The following is a 19,033-nucleotide window of genomic DNA, read 5'->3' on the forward strand; positions in this document are numbered from 1 at the left end:
AGTATGAATTTGCAGTAGTAGATTGCCAAATTTTCTCCCTAAATTCGCACTTGAAAATGGTGTGCTGAAATTTTCAAATTGACATAATTAAGAATATTAGGAACAAATGCAGATACTTAATACAGCATATGAAATAGGTTAGATTTCTTTTTCTTTTATTCAAGTCATGGTTATAATATACTGAAATTAAACTATTTAACACGGAAGATTCTCTCAGCTTTAGACAGTTTCAGGCCAATTCTTTCCGACTGCAGCTATTACCTAAAAAAAATTACATAACTTGCTTTTTTTCTGCAAATCGCTGAAGCCCGACTGGTGCTCCATTATTAACATCAGAGCTGTCAGCATCTCAGGAAGGCAAAAGCAGAAAGCAAAGCACTCCTAGCAGCAGCAACAAAATCATGCTTGCACTTAGAGAAATCTTCTTTCAATCCTCTTTACACCAAGCAGAGAACTACTTAAAGTACAGTATGCAGAAGGTGGGATTCATTTCACTTTCAGTGTCTGTAAGTTAGAAGTCACTGTTGGATGTCTGTAATTTAAAGTCAGCTAGACTCCATCTCTAGACATGGAGAGAGATAGGCACCTCCAAAAGGCGATTCACCCCATCCATAGACAAGACAGGTGGAAGGAACCATCCTTTGGAGATGGCTCTCTCCAGTGACTACAAAAGAAGACTGTGGTGAGTGGCTTAAACTTGACAGCTAAAGTTGTGAGATGAAATCTAATCCTAGGCATAAGTGACACCATACAGGAGGAGCCTTACTCTCCTGTAATGAAGACAATGTTATTAATGATGGTTATTGGAAGCAGTCTGCATTAAAAATGTGCAAATTGCATCATGCTTGTTAGCTAAGATAAATTAGTGTGACTGCATATAACCACACTGATATGCCATGTTTGTCAGAGCCTCTGTAAAAAAAAAGTAGGAAGGGCAAGTTTAGTAAAGGACATGGCTCCAAAACAACATTACATTCAGCTGGGACCCTGACCAGTTTCTGACTGCTCCTTTTTCTCTCAGACATAACTCTTTTACATCTGTCTTACAATAACAAAAAAATCTGCTCATCTTTTTTACCATCTAAGTGCCATTTGCCTTGTATTTTACAGGAAGTGCAACTGTATTAAAATAAAACTAAAAGAATCAGAACATATACTTTTCCCATGATTTGCATTAGCTTTCCAGCCCGTCAAATTATTCTTCATTTAATTTAAAATCTGAAAACAGGTAGAAAATATCCTCCCCCAGGAACTGTAGGCAGTAGTCTGTGTGGCATCGATTGATTGGCTTTCACATTGCTTCAGACTAATCCTGTCTAGAGCAGGTGGGGCCTGTGAAGTAATAGCTCTTGACCCTGGCAATCCTCTAGACTCCATACAATGTCTTCATGACCCTAAAGCTCCTCTTTATTTCAGTTCAAAGAATCTGACATCACAGAGGGTTGTGCTGAAGCCAACGAGACTGGTTACTGTTCTACCATCCAAGTGACCACACATGTGGCAGGCCATAGAGTTTGGCACAATAGCATTGTCTGATGGTACCAAGTCTGCTGAAAATATGCCTGAAAGCAGGGAATAACAGGAAAATCAGCACGACAGAGGATAAAATTCCTACGTCTGAACTGGTTCCTGACATTCTCAATACATCAGCATAGGCAAACCCCGATAGACTTTATCTGGACATGGCTTTGTCTGTTTTAATGAAGAAACACAAATTTCTTTTGTGTTTCACACAGCCTCCACCAGAGAGGACATCAACAGAAAGCATTCAAGAGACCTCTGCAGCCTGAATATCTGTGTCTTTATTAATAATTTTTCAAAGATGAGAGTGAATAAACGTAATTTTGTGACTGCACCCATGAGTTTAAGGTTATATCAAATCAAGCTTGCCATCACCCTCTCTTCAGTTTTATTGTGGGCATCTGTATAGTCAAACTTTCACCCCAAAAACTTTCCTCTGATTTACATCAATGCAAGTAGAGAATGAAAGCTTTTGCACTTCGTTTCAAAACACTTTGTCAGAAGATGTCATTTATGTGTATCTGAGTGTTTCATAATTACTTAGGTGCTCTGTCAATATCGTTTTTTAAATCTAGGTAATTTTAGTATTCTTAGTGTAGCCACATGCATGAGAAAATACTGTAGCTGTGAAAGTCCAGACTGTGCAATCTACCAGCCTACTAGAAGGTAGGCTAGTATCTTAGTATCTGACACTTTTATGTACCCTATATTTTATTCATCCATAGCTCAAATAAATGCATATTTTTTTAAAAAAAATATTTATCTTTAGCTCTTGCCTTGCTTTTCAGTCCTCACTGTTCCGTACTTGAGAATCAGGTCATCTAGAAAAAAGTCATATGCTATGTACCTTCAGTAAGCAGCAAAAAAATTTCAAAGTGTTGTGATTAGATGGGGTTTATCTCACTGTTCTTAAAAATATCCATTTGTTTTTCGTGGTAGTCTCAACCCCTGGGTAAGTAAAAATAAAACCAGAATCTTGTATTTCATTCATCCATCCAGACAGGAAGATTTATAAAGCACCAGTTATGGTGAATCTTTCACTCTAAGTTATCTAAGGGTTTTCTAAAATTAGATTCTTTCACACAAACAAAACTGTTGGAGTTATTAATGTAGCACCTATTTAGGGATACTGTTAGATACACAAACATCTGGGAAAAATACTGAAAGACAAACTTGCATCAGCTTTGAATGTGCTTAAAGCAACATATTAGAAATTCTCATAAGATTTCAATTATAGGAAGAAGCAAATTGTTGAAACCTTGATCCCACTGAAACCAATGAAATGTCACCCCTTCTCCTTTGCTAGTCAGACACATTCCTAGTGACCATGACCATAAGAAAGATTCTTGCACGAGGGCAGATAAATGGTAGATTCTGTCTCTTGAAACAGTGTTTATTTGACATTTCTGTGTTTCAGTATCTCTTTTAGTGTACAATATGTGTTCCAGCCTGAAGGCTTCCAATAGTTGATAGAATATAAAAATAAATGTTTCTATTTACAGATCCAAAAATTTTTAAGAGAAGGAATGAAAAATATTTTGACAGTTTCATAAAACAAGTGTGAAAAGTGGTCAGTGCATAATTTTAAAGGTTAAGTATTAAATTTGTATTAATGCAGTTAAATCTTAGCTAAAATTGGAGAGTAAATTCAGTAAAAAAAGTAAATGAAAGAATCTTGTAAGCATCCTGCAAATTCAGTTTCTAAGTCTACAATATTAGGGTGTTGGGCTTTAAAAGTCCATGCCTTCTATAATATACCGTCAAGTATGTTCTAGATTCTCTTTATATTTAATGATTTTAATGTGGCCACTACTTTCAATCTCTTGATTTTATACGGTAAAAAGTCCACAGTGCATTTCAGGATTTATCTGACCCTTGAGAGCCCAATGTGTGAGAAGTGAACTAGTGACGAGCCTTTGCCCAAAAGCAAGAGCCAGGGTGCCAAAGAACATAAAACCACCACTGCAGCTGCCCGGTCCTGGCCCAGATAACTGGTCCGGCTGCCACATCATTGGGACAATCAGCTACTGGAAACTTTGATGAGAGAGACCAGTCTGATCCACTTATCTGGTAACAGAACTTTAATAATGGAAAAATAACGAACAGGGCGGTGTGCACAGTACAAGGGATGGACAGGAAAAGACCAGGGTCCAGGGTAAAACAGAGTTATTTATACATTTAAATATAGGGAAGAATTAAGGCAGGGTTGAGGGAAGGGTCCAATAGGGAAGGAGGATTAGGAATATTAAAATTTCTGTGGCAAAAAGCAGCCAATAATAATAGGGAGAACTGAGAACTCCCTTGTAACAATCTGCATAGAGCAACCAGGGGAATCTTGGGAGTGAGTTTATGGCTCACCACTACTAAAAGGGTTTTCCCACAATCTTCAGCTGAGCTCTCCTTCTACTTCAGCAGGCCAATCCCAGCACACCACAAAACATAGAGATGGACAAGATTTAGGAATGGGAGAGAGGAAAAGATTAAACGAATTCCACAGTGAGGCAAACTGGCACAGAGTGGCACTCATTCACGTGCTTTTCTTTTGAGATGGACCGGCTAGTTCAAACACCTCCCAGCCACCACCTCCCAAATCTTTGCTATTTCCTGAATCCTTCTCAGGAGTAGATTAAAGACTAGCAGGTGGCCCAGGAAGAAATCCTCTCAGAGACCAATCAACCTTTCCAAAATGAATCATCAAGTTCCAATCCCACTTCTTTCACTGTTAAATTTACTACCACAAAAATACTCATGAGCAGCAGAAACAACCTTAAGGCAGTGATGTATGAAACAGCTGACTTCTGTGGTTTAAAAGAACTGTCATTCTAAACCTTTTCCCTATGTAAACTGATTTCTGGTTTTGAAACATGGTCTTTGGCTTCCCAGCTGCTGATAGCTATAGAGCTGCCTAAAGCCAAGCCAGCTCCTCTGCTGAGCAGGCAGTGTGATTTCTTGCCATAAAGGAAACTACTTGAAAAGCAGCCTGTTGACTGTGTAAAGGATGGATGTGCACGGCTTTTGTTCAGAGCCAATGTTTTTCCTGCCATCCTCCCCAAAGAGACCTTAAACCTGGAAACCAGTGGTTTCATAGACAAATTCAAGAGTCAGCCATAATCAAATAGGCTCAGCACAGCATGTTATTGCACATCAACAAGGCTGTGGTAACTGTCCACTACAAATACAAGATAATGTGACATACGTTAGCCCACAGTGAAAAGGGGCTAACCTAAGCCAAATTACTCTCTGTGTGCCATGGGCTAAGAGCATTTGCACAGACATTTATTGAGACAGTTAACCAGAGTAATTTGATCATATGTCTGATCTCAAAGACGAAATAGACTCTAAATTGCTAGTATGGTATATGGGAGATGTAGCCATGACATTCTGTTGCACTATCATCTGACCTAACAAGAATGTAAAAGATATACTCCCTTCTTGGCATTATTTTAACACAGCATTTTACCAGCCTGAATTATGAACACAGAGGAGGAAAAAAAGCATTATATTTAAACCTGTAAAAATGCAGTTTATTCCTATTTGATAAGGCACAACTTTTTCTAGCAATTGTAATCTGTAACATTACAGCCTTAGGAGGTAATTTACTAAATAGGACAAAATTAGCTGATTTTTGGACCATTTAAAGAAACAGTTGTGTTGAAAGCATATAAAATGTGTTAAAGTAATCTCTAAAGTCTTTACCCCTGCTTGAGATTTTAATTTACTCAGAGTTAATAAATTATCCCCTTTCAGAAGCTATTGAAAAATTTCACTTAAATCCTTTTTAAAACTTAATGTGTTCAATTGAATCTTAAGCAATTTACACACATATACACAGAGCTTGAGGTGGTCACCATTCTAAGGTGAAGGCTGAGAAGAGGTTAGATTAGCACTAACTCCTCTTCCCTTAGGGATTGCTGGGGTGCTATTAATGAATGTGAATTCCCTGCTCCCCCAGAGCCCTCCCCCTACATATGCACTGGTCTGGCTTTTGAGTAATTACTTTTCCACCACTGCATTTAGCAAAAAAAACCCGTTCAAAGCCCAGCACCATTTTCTTTGCTGCTGAAGGATGTGACTGCAGTCAGGGAAGAGAACAGCAAATCTGGGTCACTCCAGTATTCAGGTTAGCTGGGACGAAAAACTTGCTTCGTCTCAGACAGGGTTCTGTGTTACACTTGCACACTTATCAGAAATATTTTTTTCGGGCTATCAATTATTATTTTTGAGCATTGCATCCTTGCTCTAGGGAGCCCTTAGCAAGCTGTAGCAAAAATCAATCCAGTTTTACAACTTTTACTTTGGCACAGCTCCAGCACTTTAACTACCTCTCACAGTTATTTAAACATGCAATGCTTTGTTTTTCTGGAGTATAGCTACATTCCTGAGTAGCACTTGCCCTTGATGTATATAATACCCTTTTTCCTTTATTAGGGTTAATCTGTGAATCTGCTTTGGTTTCCTTTTTCATGTTTGACAATTTGTGTGTCTATGGCAAGGTTTGTGTGGCTGGGTACCCCCCTCTCCCGGGCAGCGTGTATTTCCGAGCGTGTATTTCTCATGGCAGCCGGACCCTCATATTTCAAGGGATGGGCACATGGGTTGGAGCCCACTCTTGTTCAATTTTTTTAAATATTGGCTGCAACTTCAGTAGTGGCATCTGAAAATTTCTCCATGAGTTTATTCTGAGCTTTATTTTTCCAGTGCCAGCCCTCCCTAACAGGTGACCAAGCCAGACATCCCTCTCAATGTGTGCAGGTGCATGAGGCACCATTGCCAGCACACCTCTAGGGCCATCTTCATCAAAGAGGTTATGAATCCCAACACTGGCAGCAGTGTTTCAAAAGACAGACACTACAACTCTCTCAAAAGGCTGCTGACTCCCGTATGGTTGGGAACTTTGGATAGCAAAAACTGGTCTTAGACATTACTGTGTCAGTGTAGGCTGTGAAAACAGACAGCAGATGCTGAGCATCACTGGGGTTATGAAATAGAAGGCATTAAAAGGGAAAATCTATCTTAGACTTGTACTTTGAAGGGGTTTTATATTTATTTTAGAAGCAGACACTGTTTCTATTTCTCTATTGAACACGCATGTGGAAGCTCACGGAGCCATTAATCAGATTGCACACATTTCCATGTTTCTAATTCTCTACCTTTTCAGCTCAAAAATGTGTTTTACCACTTCCCATTAAAGTTACTTTATTAAATTCCCTCACAGCAGTTAGCTCAAGGGCTAAAAGACATCCTTTAATTTACACCATGCAAGTTTATACAGAGTAAATGCTGGAAAGTCCATAAAGCATGAGTTTGGCTCATTGCTTCCAGCCTGCTCCCACAAACCAGCAATGGCTGTGCTCAGAGAGACTCTGAAAGGGTGTAAGTCTATAGCGGCACACATGCATCATCTTTCTTATGTTTCCTTACATAAGGCAGCAGTTGCCAACCTAATGCAACGGGAGCATGATGTGAGTGGTGTGTCCAGTAAGAGAATACACAAAGGAAACCAAATCCCAGCTGTCTTGAAGTATAATTTGTAAGTTAACTAATTTCATTAATACATACTCATCTTTTCAGCCATGGCATTTAAAAGAAATGGAGGTAACTGTGGGGAATGTGGGAATCCCCCACATTCCCCCTCACTTCCCAAAATGAGGCTTCCCCTCCTCACAATCAATATGGAGCTAGCTACCTTTGAGCATATTGTCTTTAGAGCTCCTAAGTGAAATAGGAGATAGCTGGATCAGTCCTATGGAGGAGCCTTCCAAAAAAAGCTGATATTTTTGGGTTGATTCTATTTGGACCCCATTTCTCTCTCTTTCCTTTCAGTCGATATATGTGACAGCATGCCAGTGACAGAGACCTTAAATCAAGTGGTTAGGCACTTGCAAACCATCACTGGTTTATTCTTTTCCATCTCTCACATTTTCTTACCTGTCTTTTACCTGTTTAATTTAAATTATTGTTTGATATTACCCAGAGTTGTGTAGTGTTAGAGGCGTTTGACAGCTAGCTGTATTTTAGAGGCAGATGAAATGGTTCGTATTCTCAGAGAAAACATAAGGGATCTTTTAGAATAAAATGTACTATAAAAATATACAGTAGCATTACTGAGAACAATATTTCCACTTTTTTCTTTTGATTGTGGAAAAAAATTACAGAAGAAACAAGTACATATTCTGACCTCAATGTAGACAAAAGGCTGGGTAGTGGGAGCCATTCTTATTTACTCACATAATCAAACTTTGCAGGAAAAACTAGGGGGAATTTATATTTTGTGACTCATGCTAAGTAAAAACAAGGAGCTCAAAATTTAGGTTCAAGCTTCCGATTTCATTTTCTAGTTAAGGTTTGAATGCTTGCTGGAACTTTCTCCTTCCTAGCTTTTCTGTCATTCAGGAACCATGAAGTAAATATTTATTAACATGGGAACCCTCCTCCCTTCCTTCCCTTCATATTTGTGCTTCTTATGCTAATGAACTTACTTTAACAAGGGAACCACATTCCTCCTGGGTCTGCATCAGTTCTAGTGCCAACACATTAGTTATTTAAATGTAGTTTTATATTAATTTTTCATATTGTAATGCATTGTTCCCTGGAAATATACACGTAGCTGGTTTTCAACAGTAAACAAATATATGTTAAAGATATTGTTAGCTGACTACCTTTCATCTTTCATTTTGCTTCCTGTGGCAAATGGTGGTCATTTCTTACTCTTGCTCTCTGTCTTTTCTCAGCCCTCCTCTTTCCCTTCCACACTTCTTCTGTGGTGATCACTGTAAGGGTTTTGTTTTCTGTTTTCCCAAGCAGGCTATTAAGGCAAATACAGAATTCTGAAATGACATATTTTTCATGCATTCAACATCTACCTCTAGTATCCTCAAAGTCTGGCATAAAGGCTTGCAGTCATTGATTTGGGATATCAAATCAATGTAAACAGGAGTTTAGCAAAATCTGAAAAACATATGCTCTTGAAAAACAACCTTACTAGCACAACAATTATATTTAGGAAAATATAAGGGCAGTTATTGCACCATTTTCTTCTTACTTTCTTACCAATAACAAAAACAGATGTGCTAACTAAATGCCCGCATATGTATCTGTATGATACAGTATCACAGCCATATCAAAAGACATCTTCTTGCTTACTAAATTACGAAATGTAAATAGGTAAAAATGACAAATACTGTCCTCTGTGAGGTGGAAGCTGTCATTTCCAAAAGACATGTTTCTAGACTAAAAAGTGGAAACTAGACTTGGTCACATATCATACTGCCAGGGCTACTACTTAGTATATCAAAAGTCCAGGCCTTGCTGCACCCAGACTGGTCCATTTTGAGTAATTTAAAATTACTAAAAATTTTGATCTTAGGAATGGGTTGCTATTATGAAATTTGATAAGAAGGCTGAAGCCTTCAACAACATTCTCCAGAGAATCCTCATGGAACACAGACATTAAACAATGAGCTATCAGCCGAGGTGTATGTGAGACATTGCTTTATGAGTTTCAGTGCTAGGGAAGTAGTCAGTTAATGAGTTCTCAGTCTTTGAAAGAGGTGTCACAAATGATTCAGACAGGTAGAGTGAGTCTGACTTCCATATCAGGTAGATGAAAGAAACTGTAACAAAGGAGAGAAATAAAAAATATCTGGATAAATATGATATATTACAGGGAAAAACCAACGGAGCTTCTGTCAGGGGAGTCCACTCTCACAGATCAATAGAAGTTCTTTGAGGAGTCATAATGGCTAGGGATTATGGTGACCCAATGACTCTGTACTTACATTTTGAAAAAGCATTCAACAAAGTCCCTTAGAAGAGCTGTCTAAAGAAATTAAGCTGTCATGGGTAAGAAGGAAGACCATCTCTTGGATTAATAATTGGTTAAGAGTGATGAAAAGCTGGGTAGGAATAAAGGGTCTGTTTTCACAATGAAAAGCTATTAACAGCAGGGTTCTCTGTGCCCTAGGCATAAGTGTTGTCCAGTGTGTTAATTAATGACCTCAAACAGAGTGCAAATAGTCAGGTGACAAAATGCGTGAGACAAAGTAACTCAAGGCACTCAAAACTGATACTAATGATAGAGTATTTCAGAAAATATTCGTATGTCAACAGTAAATGAAGTTCAGTGAACGGCTACATGGAGGTGTATATATGATGCAGACTAAGCTAACTGCTACCACTCGGGAAACATACGCTGGAGTGGAGGTTGTTTCTCAGCAAGTATTAACTCAATGACAAGAAGAATCCAGAAAGACAAACAAATCTGATCCTTAGTATTAGGTGCAGTTTAGCTTACTAGAATTTTCCTAGATTATAGGAAATTTAGGGGAAAACAGTAAGAGAGGAGCAAATTGAGAAAGATTAGTAGGATGGGGTAGTTTCTTTATGAGGAAGACTCTATAGTCTGATACTCTTTAGCAGCAGGGGGATATGACCAGCATCTAGAAGTCCATTTGGAAAATGGGAATATTGTTTTTTATAGCTGGAGAACAAGTGGTCACCCACTGAAAATATTAAATGCCAAGTATAAAATGGATGAGAAAAGCACTCTTTTTTTCTCACTGAATGAAGAAGTAGAATTCATTAATGATGAAAGACCAAAAAAAAAAGTATCTAAAATGATGTTAGAGAAATTAATGGATGATAAATCCTTTGGAGTTTTAGACATTGTTAAATCTCTTTTTTTTTTTCATTGTTCAGCTCTTGAAAGAATTGTTCTACAACTAAACTCTTCTCCAGTAATACATGGAGGTGAGGTCAGGTAACTTCAAGAAAAATTGTACTCGATTGAATGAAGTTTTAGCCCAGTAAATTAAGTTTAATCTGGTATTCCTATTAATGTAATAATTTGCAATTTTTGAGCAAAAAGTTTTCAGTATTTCTCTGTCATTTATAAATTATAGCTTTTAATGGCAATTTCAGGAAGTGGAGGTAGAAAAATGTTGATTAAAAAAAAAAAAAGTCTTTTTTCATAGCCAGTGTAAACTACTTGCTAGTCAGCATTCTGAACATTTGGACAGAGCAAATGCTCTAAAAAAAGTTATATACATACGATCTGTATATTTTGACTTCTCAAGAATTTTCCTGCATTTCAATTCACTGACTGAAATCTTGTTTGCCTTAGTCATTATAGCATCTTCTATTAATTATATTAGACTACATAAACTAATCCACTCATTCTCTTTGTGCTGAAATAAATGTCCATAGAGCATAATAAATCAAATGTATTTCTAAGGAGGAAAAAGGCATCTAGTATTTTTATTAAAACTCTGAAAGTCAGGAAGGTATAGTTTAACCAGCATCAGCCACACCAGTTCTTCCACTGTGTAAGAAACCACTAGAGAACAAAGCACTGATCATGTCTGTCCATAAGAGAGTGGCAGACAGCAGCTCTGCATCTAGAGGAGTTCTGCAGATGGGCAAAAGACAAAACAATGAGATGGATTTTCTGTCCAGCCTATCTACTGATGAGGTACTCAAGCAGGGCCTGAAATATCTGAAGTATGTGTTCATGCTTTTGCTCTCCCATGGCAGCTATCTTTTTTCTTCATCCTCTTTAATTTTGACTATCAAAAAGGACTATATGGAATGATTTTTAAATGTTTTTTAATGCCTACATCATGAGGATTATGTTTTGAAATATCTCCCATTTCTTACTCTCTCTTTCATGTCAATTTTAGTAACCAAAATAACTGAGAAAGAATATTAACAGAAAATAACCACACAAAACCAGAAAACACAATAGGATGTAATGGAAAAAAAAAAAAAAAAAAAAAAAAAAAAAAAAAAAAAAAAAAGTATAATTTGGAAAACCTGAAAAGTTTCAGCATATATTTTTCTTGTTGTCCTTAGCTGCTGAACTTTATCTGTCAGTGAAATAAATGAATAAGTTTTCTTCATCTCTAGTGACTGCAATCCTATCTCATGACAAGATTAAATTCTAGCATCGTAAATCAACACATAGAATTAACATTAGGAGTCTGCCAACCAACCCTAGAAAATGTCAATTGATTATATTCTATTCCTAGGTCTCGATAATTGTAATTTGTCCTATGTATATGTGTTTTATATTTAAATGTGTTTGTTTAAATAGAATTACAATCACAGTAGGATTTACCTACAAAATTCAGTGGTAAGATGGAAAAAGAGTGAAGTCATGAGTTAGCCACAATTTTAATAGCTTTATCTTCTTTTTAGTTCTGGTTCTTGTTCTTTCTTTTTCAGCCATGGAAATAGGTTTTGCTGAACATTTGTTTTTAAAATACTCAAAAGATTTCCACTAGCATAAACAGGTTCTCATTGGCTTGTTCTAGGCTCCAAAATCTTATCCTTCCTTAGCCACTTGTGATTCAGCATTGTGCTGAAGAAGGTACTGATGTGCTGATGAAGATGGTACACAATCCTTCAAGACAGACAGACTTTGGTTTACAAAGTAAATTATTGTGAGTTAACCCTTCCTCTTTAGTGATATAGGTTGCAGAGCTATTTTGGGATTGCTGTGCTTTGGGACATGTACTTTTTCTCCCCACTTTCCCAGGCACAGGGAAAGCAAGAGATAAGGAGCACCCATACAGAGGTAGAGAGTGAGAGAGGTGTTTGTCATCCTTTGGGCCTCGTTGGCTGCTGACACTGACTTGCTCACTTCTGCTGAGAGAGCACATGGGGGTCATAAAATCTCCTTCATGAGGCAGTTCAGCAACTTGCAAATCTGCAAGAGGCTCATGAAGTAGGCATGCTGATATGACCTTGCTTTTGGCAGTTGGGTGCTAGGAAATTTTCACACCCCTTCCCACTTCCTCTGAGCTCAGTATTGATGCACTTCACTGCCTATTCCCTACTTAGTCACAAGGACAAACCTAGAACTGGCTGGATGGAGGAAGACAGAAAAAAGAGCCAAATGTCATGTGCCAGCTGTCCCATACCTGCTAATGACCCTGATGTTTAGACAAAAGAACTCAGCTTTGTTACAGAAATGAGACTTTAGTGGTGTGCACACCGTGAAGAATAAAGGCATCCCAGCAGGGTGGCCACCACAGGCATGACCAGCTTGGCCACCAGCCCCAGACATGCACTTCATCCTGGAGAAATCCTGTGACACAGTAAGGCATAGCTGGGAAGACAGACTGGGGCAGACCAACAGCAGAAACAGATATTTGAATTTTGTCCCATAAAATGCTTGAATTCATACCCTACATCCTAACAAGACTGTACCTGTTGAGTACTGTGCAGAGGCAAGTGTGTGCATTTATTGCTGTTTGTTGTGGATTATTTATTGTGATGCAAGTAATTACATCTCACTTTGGTTTTTTTCCATGGCTTGGAAACTTGTTTTTAACTATACTGTTATGTTTTTATATGAATTGTATAAAAAGAAGTCAGAAGGAAAATAGTAAAGTGAATAAGGGATATGCTTGTATTGTTTTTTTTAGTTTGGTCCCAAAATTATACACAGAAATTAAGAAAAAAATATCATCTATCTATTCTTGACTCTCATTTCTTCCCATTCACTTATCTCATATATCACCCACCAATCGATTCACCTTACATTCAGATCTCCTTAAATGAACTAACAACTCAGCATCTCCTGCACTTCCAGACAGAAAAAAACCCCCAAAGATAATCTGTGTTGCTGCAATCGGTTGCAGTGAAGCTTCCTATTGTCTTTTTGCAAAATTTATAGCCCCCTGGCTCAGAAAGGTCAGATTTATTTTTGCCTATTTACTGCCATGTGAATTTATGAGTGTTCAGCTCTGAAGCCTGGTATAAACATACCAGCACTGTCTTGTCACATGATGTTGTCCACTTTTGGAGCAGAAGTCACAGAATGTCGCACAGAGGACTTGACAGTTTTCATCAGGCTGGTACAAGGAGGACATGCTCTACTTGTGCCTGATGATACAAACAATGATGAGGATGCTCTCACTGAACTTAGAAAAGGAAAACTTCATAAGAGAGAAATACAAGATTTTATAAGCTTGCATTTATGACAAGCCCATGATTCCTATCTTTGTTTAAATCATTTTTTTCCAATTAAAATAATGAATTACTGGTGACCTCTCTCTCTAAAACAATGAATTTATTTATAGCAGTTAATGAAATATTGTGTAGAAGAGGGTTTTCTTGATGCAATGTATATAGTCTTTCAGATGGATTTTGGTAAAGTCAGTCTATGAAAAGGTATTAAATAAACTTAGTAACCAGGTAATGAGACATAAGCATTTTAGTGGATCAAAAAACGGTTAAGAAGCAAAGGTATGACTATATTGGTCATTCAACCTTGCTGTCAAAGGATCATTAGCAGTGTGACCAGAAAGTTTAAGGGTAAGTTATGTTCAAAATTTAGCTCTAAAAAGCTGTCAAAATATATTTCTTTTAGCATTTAGAAATCTGCATTAATTCTTGAAAATATTAGCATGTCTCTACTGTATCCAGACAAAATGTATCTGTCTTAATACTGCTTGATATCTTTCCAAAGGCTGTCACAGCCCAGCCATGAGGAAACCTGAGAGCAATATAAAATCTTGAAATCACAAAATGGCCTGGGTTGAAGAGGACCTTAAAAACCATCTGGTTCCAACCACCTGCCATAGGCAGGGATCCCTTTCACTAGACCAGGTTGCTAAAAGCTCCAACCAACCTAGCCTGAAACACTTCCAGGAATGGGGCATCCGATTATGGAATTGGAATTAGATGACCTTTAAAGTCCCTTCCAACCCAGGCCACGCTACATTTCTAGGAAATCATCAATAAGTGAAAAAATCAAAACTGCAGATTAGGAGAGGTCCAGTTTGAAGCAATATGTGTTTTCAGTTACTTAAATCCTTTGGTGGGATCCTTAAAGTGTAGATTAAAGTTCTGACCTAAAGGCTAGAGCAGACGTGGTCATTTAGCCACATGTTACACATGCCTATTTTCAGTGGTGTCATTAGCAACTAAATATTGTGTTCATAATATCTCTTTTCAATTTCTTGAGTATTTTGGTTCAGATTTCACTTTCTTATGAACTCTAGTATTCTATCCCAAGGATAAAAGTGTCAAGCCTGAGGTAATCTCTTTAAGAAAAGCCTGAGGGGCGGAATTTTTTTTTAATTTTTTTTTTTAACTTGTTTTTTGGCATTAGTGCTTGCAAGTAAAATGAAAGAATTGATTTGAAGTTCAAGGCCAGATCTCAAGAGATGGTAGGCCCTTGCATATCCCGGTGGCTTCAGTGAGATCAGTACATTTCAGGACTCATCCCCAAGACTGGATTTGATGCATTGTTTTTGTTTCAGTTTAGCTCTGCTAAGGAGTAATCCATTGAGAATTTACTGCCCTTTTGGAGAATACTCCTGGTTTCATGTACATATTTGTCATTTTTTTTTCCTTTGGCCTTGTCAAACTGAGCATGTTATTTTGTCGTTTGATAAGACATATATCATTTTATGAATTAACCATTTATACATGAATCAGAATATAGGCTGAAAAGTATAGATAGAACCTTCTTGCAGCAAGACTGTAAAAAGAGTTCATATTTTGACCATTTCACCCCCTACCCAAGTCCCCATTAAAGAAACAAGCCCTGAAATAATTCATAGCTTTGGCATTAAAACTGTCATCATTCTTCAGGGCTAACACAGTGGAGAAATAATTTCTCAGCAGCCTGCCAGTCTGGGGCAGGGGGTTAACACTTTGTTTTCTGAAGATTAGAGAGGAACTGTTTGTTTGTTTGTTTGTTTGATACAAGGAAACTTAAGTTTTGCAAAAGTTGGTGAAACTGTACAGTAAGTCTTGTATTACTCTGTGTCCTGTTTACAACAGGCCAGCAGATAGAAAACATAACAGAAAAACTCACCTAGAAAAATTGGTGTTTTGACTTACATGAAAACCATTTAGGAGATTGGTGTAAGTCAGAGACGTAGTAACAGAAGAAGCAGTAACACATCTAAACCTTTTTATTAGTGCTCTTTCTTCCCTATGCTACTTGCATGCAGATGATTCCTGCTACATATAGGGATATTCTGTAGAAAGTCCTAGTTACTTAGTGTTGATCCCTAGCTATTGGTGTCATTGACATTTTCAAAGGTATTTGGCTGTAAGTTCCCATTGACCAATTCCAGACTGACAGGACTAGACCAATAACATGCGTGTAGAGCTTCACATGCCTTTTTAAATATTTCCACATTAAAACACTTTGAAGAATTCAAGATTATCTCCTACGAATATTTATAAGACAGATTCATGGGGGAATTCATCCTGTTCTGTGCCATAGTATCAGCACAAAGCAGCCTTAAAGTCAGCTTAGGCATCTCTTTGAGGATTTCTCTGATGTACAGATATCCTGTAGTAATGGCTTTTCCCTTTCCCTCACTGCAAGTTCCACTTCAAAGATGTTTGGATGGCAGGACTACTGGAGAGGGACTTCCTGCAAGTTTCCGTGCCCCAGGTATATTCTATCGTTATCAGGACTTCGTGGCTCTTAGGAATCAGCAATACCTCAAGGTAGCCTTGAAACTACTTTAAATTACCACAAAATCCAAAGGTCAGTCCCAAGATCTTGAAGTTCGGAGATGTGCTTCTCCTCCTATCATTTTCCATAGAACTTGTTCCAAATTGCCTCCTTTTCTGAACTCTTAGCCCAGTGATTCTAGTTTGCACCCTGATAGTAGACAGACTTTTTTCTTTCTCATCAGTGGAGATGTAGAGTGATTTTGATTAATGACTTCATTGTCCCCAGCCAGCAAGAGACTTGCCTTTTTCAGTTTGCATCAGAATGGATGCTGAACTGACTGTGAGCTTCTAACTGGCAGTAGATTTCACCTGCTGAGAAGGGAGGAAATTAGTCAGAAAAAAAAAAAAAAATGGTCACAGAATAATACTGATTTACTCCAACTTCAACTAGAATGGCAGTGGATGCAAAAACTTTTCTTAACTTCCCCAGACTTTTTTCTTAAGTCTATACATGCAAGAAAGAAACTGTTTATAAGAATCAAAATAATCTTAAGATTCAAGTAAATTCCCATTTAATTCCTTCATCTCATATTTTTCCTGTCTATTCTTAATGAAAAGGCAGGGATTAATTTACAGTGATATTAACACCAGGGTATTTTCATGCCTGCCCTTACTCTTCTTCCAGTGAAGAGACTGGGCCTGCCTCAGGAATTTTGGGAATATTGGTTTGTTGTTATGCATGTAAAATTTTTACATATAATGTCACAAATATTAATGCCAGTCACAGGTCATGACTGGATTTTTTAAACCTCAGTTAAATCTACCCTTGACATCAAAGAAATTCTTGGGGCCATGGTGATCAACAACAGCTTTGACTGTGACCATGAAAATGTGGAACAACATCCTAAGGTAGGAGAGTAGCAGAACATAGTCTTTGCTCTTCAGAAGATCAGAATGCACCTCATTCAGGAAAATGCTACATGGGATCACATGGGCAGAACCTCTGAAGGGAGAAGAAGCTCTGTAAAGCTGACAAGCTTTTGAATACAACCTCCTCCAATCACTGTAGTGGTGCAAGGGTTGCTTTTTTAAGTTATTAAGTTATTTTTGTAAGATTTATAAATTATTTTTGTAATGGTTCAGTCCACTGTACCCCCCTGTGTTCTGTAATAGTTTCCCTCCATGAGTTAGTTATATAACCAGACGTTTTATGCCAATGATTCCTCCCCTGCACCTGTCCCTGTCAATCCCCCCCTCTCCTCGTGGTCACTCTGTCTGTCACTTTGAGACCCTTCCCTGGATTCTGGAAAGATCCAGGAGAGGCATCGAGTGATAGGCTGGTGCCCAGGGAATCCCCTCCTCCCCTCTTGTGATTTGTTCTTGGTTCAGAAGTTGACACCCCCTGTTACACCCCTGTGTTCCCTGTTTGGCTGACCCATTGTCACCACCCCTGGATCCTCCCCTGTTTATAAGTGGCTGCAAGGCTTTGATCTCTGCTTTCTCTGGGCAGCAGTGGTCTGAGGTGGAGCTCCTTGCCGTATTCCCCTTAATAAACTACCTTCTACCCGGCCCAAAGAGAGATGACTCTTTTTCCGTTGCCTCAGTCGTAACTCCATCAGGTCCACTCGCTGGTGTGGGGAACCAGGAACCCACCGGGAGGAGGTTACTCGCCCTGCCCATAACCCCGACCGATCCTCGTAGTAGCAGTGCAGAACTGAGCTAGCCTGTGGTCAACGCCTGCTAGGCGTGAGGGACACTGCGACAAATCACAATTATGGATCATCATGTTACTCAAAAATAAGCAGGAAAATAAGGAGACTAGACTGGCTAAACAGGGAGGATGTGACAGTTTCAGTTTGAAAAAGGTGTAGAATATAGGAGGAAGAAGGAGGGATGGGACACAAAGGAGGAATTTATAAACTTCGAGTGTGCAGTGATGATTAGGAAAGCCAAGTCTCACCTAAAGTTGGTGTTTACCAGGGTCATGAAGTGTTTGATATCCCAGGGTACATGAGGTACTACGTTCACAGCAAGTCAGATGAGGTGATCAGTGCTGGTGAGACCACACCCAGAGTGCTGAGATGAAGCACTTTTCATACAAGGAGAAGGTGAGAGATGGTACTGTTCAGTCTGAAGAAGAGAAAGCTCAGGTGGGATCTCATCCATGTATATAAAAACTTCAATGGAGGATTTGAGAAAGATGCAGTCAAATTTTTTTAAGGGGTGCCCGGTGACAGAACAACAGACACCAGGCACAAACTGAAACAAAGCCTCTGTCTGAACATCAAGAAATACTTTGTTAATGTGGGAGTGACTGAGGACTGAAACTGGCTGCTCAGAGTCTCAAGTAGGTGACCCAGCCTGAGCAGGAATGGTAAGATGAGATGACCCCCAGATCACGGAATCACATAATATTCTGATTTGGAAGACATTTACAGGGATCATCAAGTCCAGCTCTCAAGTGAATGGCCCATATGGACACTACCTTGATTATCACCATACTCTGACCATCTGAGCTAACCTCATTTTTTTTTCCCAGCCTCAACCATTCTCTGATCATGGGACAACAAGAAAATCTTCTACCACTTGGACATTATGGAGAGTGGAAGAACAGGAAATGTATTTCGAATGGCATTAAATGGCTGTTATGTTTTCACATGAAGGGAAAGACCTCCTATACTGACAGAGAGAAAGTTTAGATAGCTTTTATTCCTTAGCAAAGTTTTTCCTAAATGATAACTAAACTTTCTAGAAAATTAAGGATTTGAGGGGGCAGATGAGAAGGTGATAATGTGCACATCCACTGGCAGTTAGCTTGTTATAAGGTATGAAAAAATCTACAAACACACAATGAATGTGAAGTTAATGCTAAAATGTAAAAGTTGGGATGTTCTAACCATTTAGCCATGTGGTTTATCTAATTTCTGCTTCTTAGTGGTGATTGTTGACCACATCTGTAGAATAAGCACCCAAGTCAGTATGGCATTCACTCACATGCTGCTCACATTAGTCAAGGTCTTGACGTTGTGTAACAAGAATAATACATACAAATATCTAAAGGCATCTTGACATCAATTTACCACACAAA

At 38.4% G+C, this 19,033-nt stretch overlaps 1 long non-coding RNA gene across 1 annotated transcript in view; it reads left to right on the forward strand.

Annotated features, from left to right (window-relative positions):
* The window catches only part of LOC120749686 (uncharacterized), a 74,571-nt gene extending 55,787 nt beyond the window's left edge, over window positions 1–18,784 (forward strand). The window contains exon 3 of the long non-coding RNA XR_005699734.1: window positions 18,485–18,784. This is a non-coding gene — a long non-coding RNA (uncharacterized LOC120749686). The remainder of the gene's footprint in view (window positions 1–18,484) is intronic.
* Window positions 18,785–19,033: the final 249 nt, after the last annotated feature.

This window comes from Hirundo rustica, chromosome 2 (assembly GCF_015227805.2).
Source record: "Hirundo rustica isolate bHirRus1 chromosome 2, bHirRus1.pri.v3, whole genome shotgun sequence".
In the NCBI taxonomy this organism is placed as follows: Eukaryota; Metazoa; Chordata; class Aves; order Passeriformes; family Hirundinidae; genus Hirundo; species Hirundo rustica.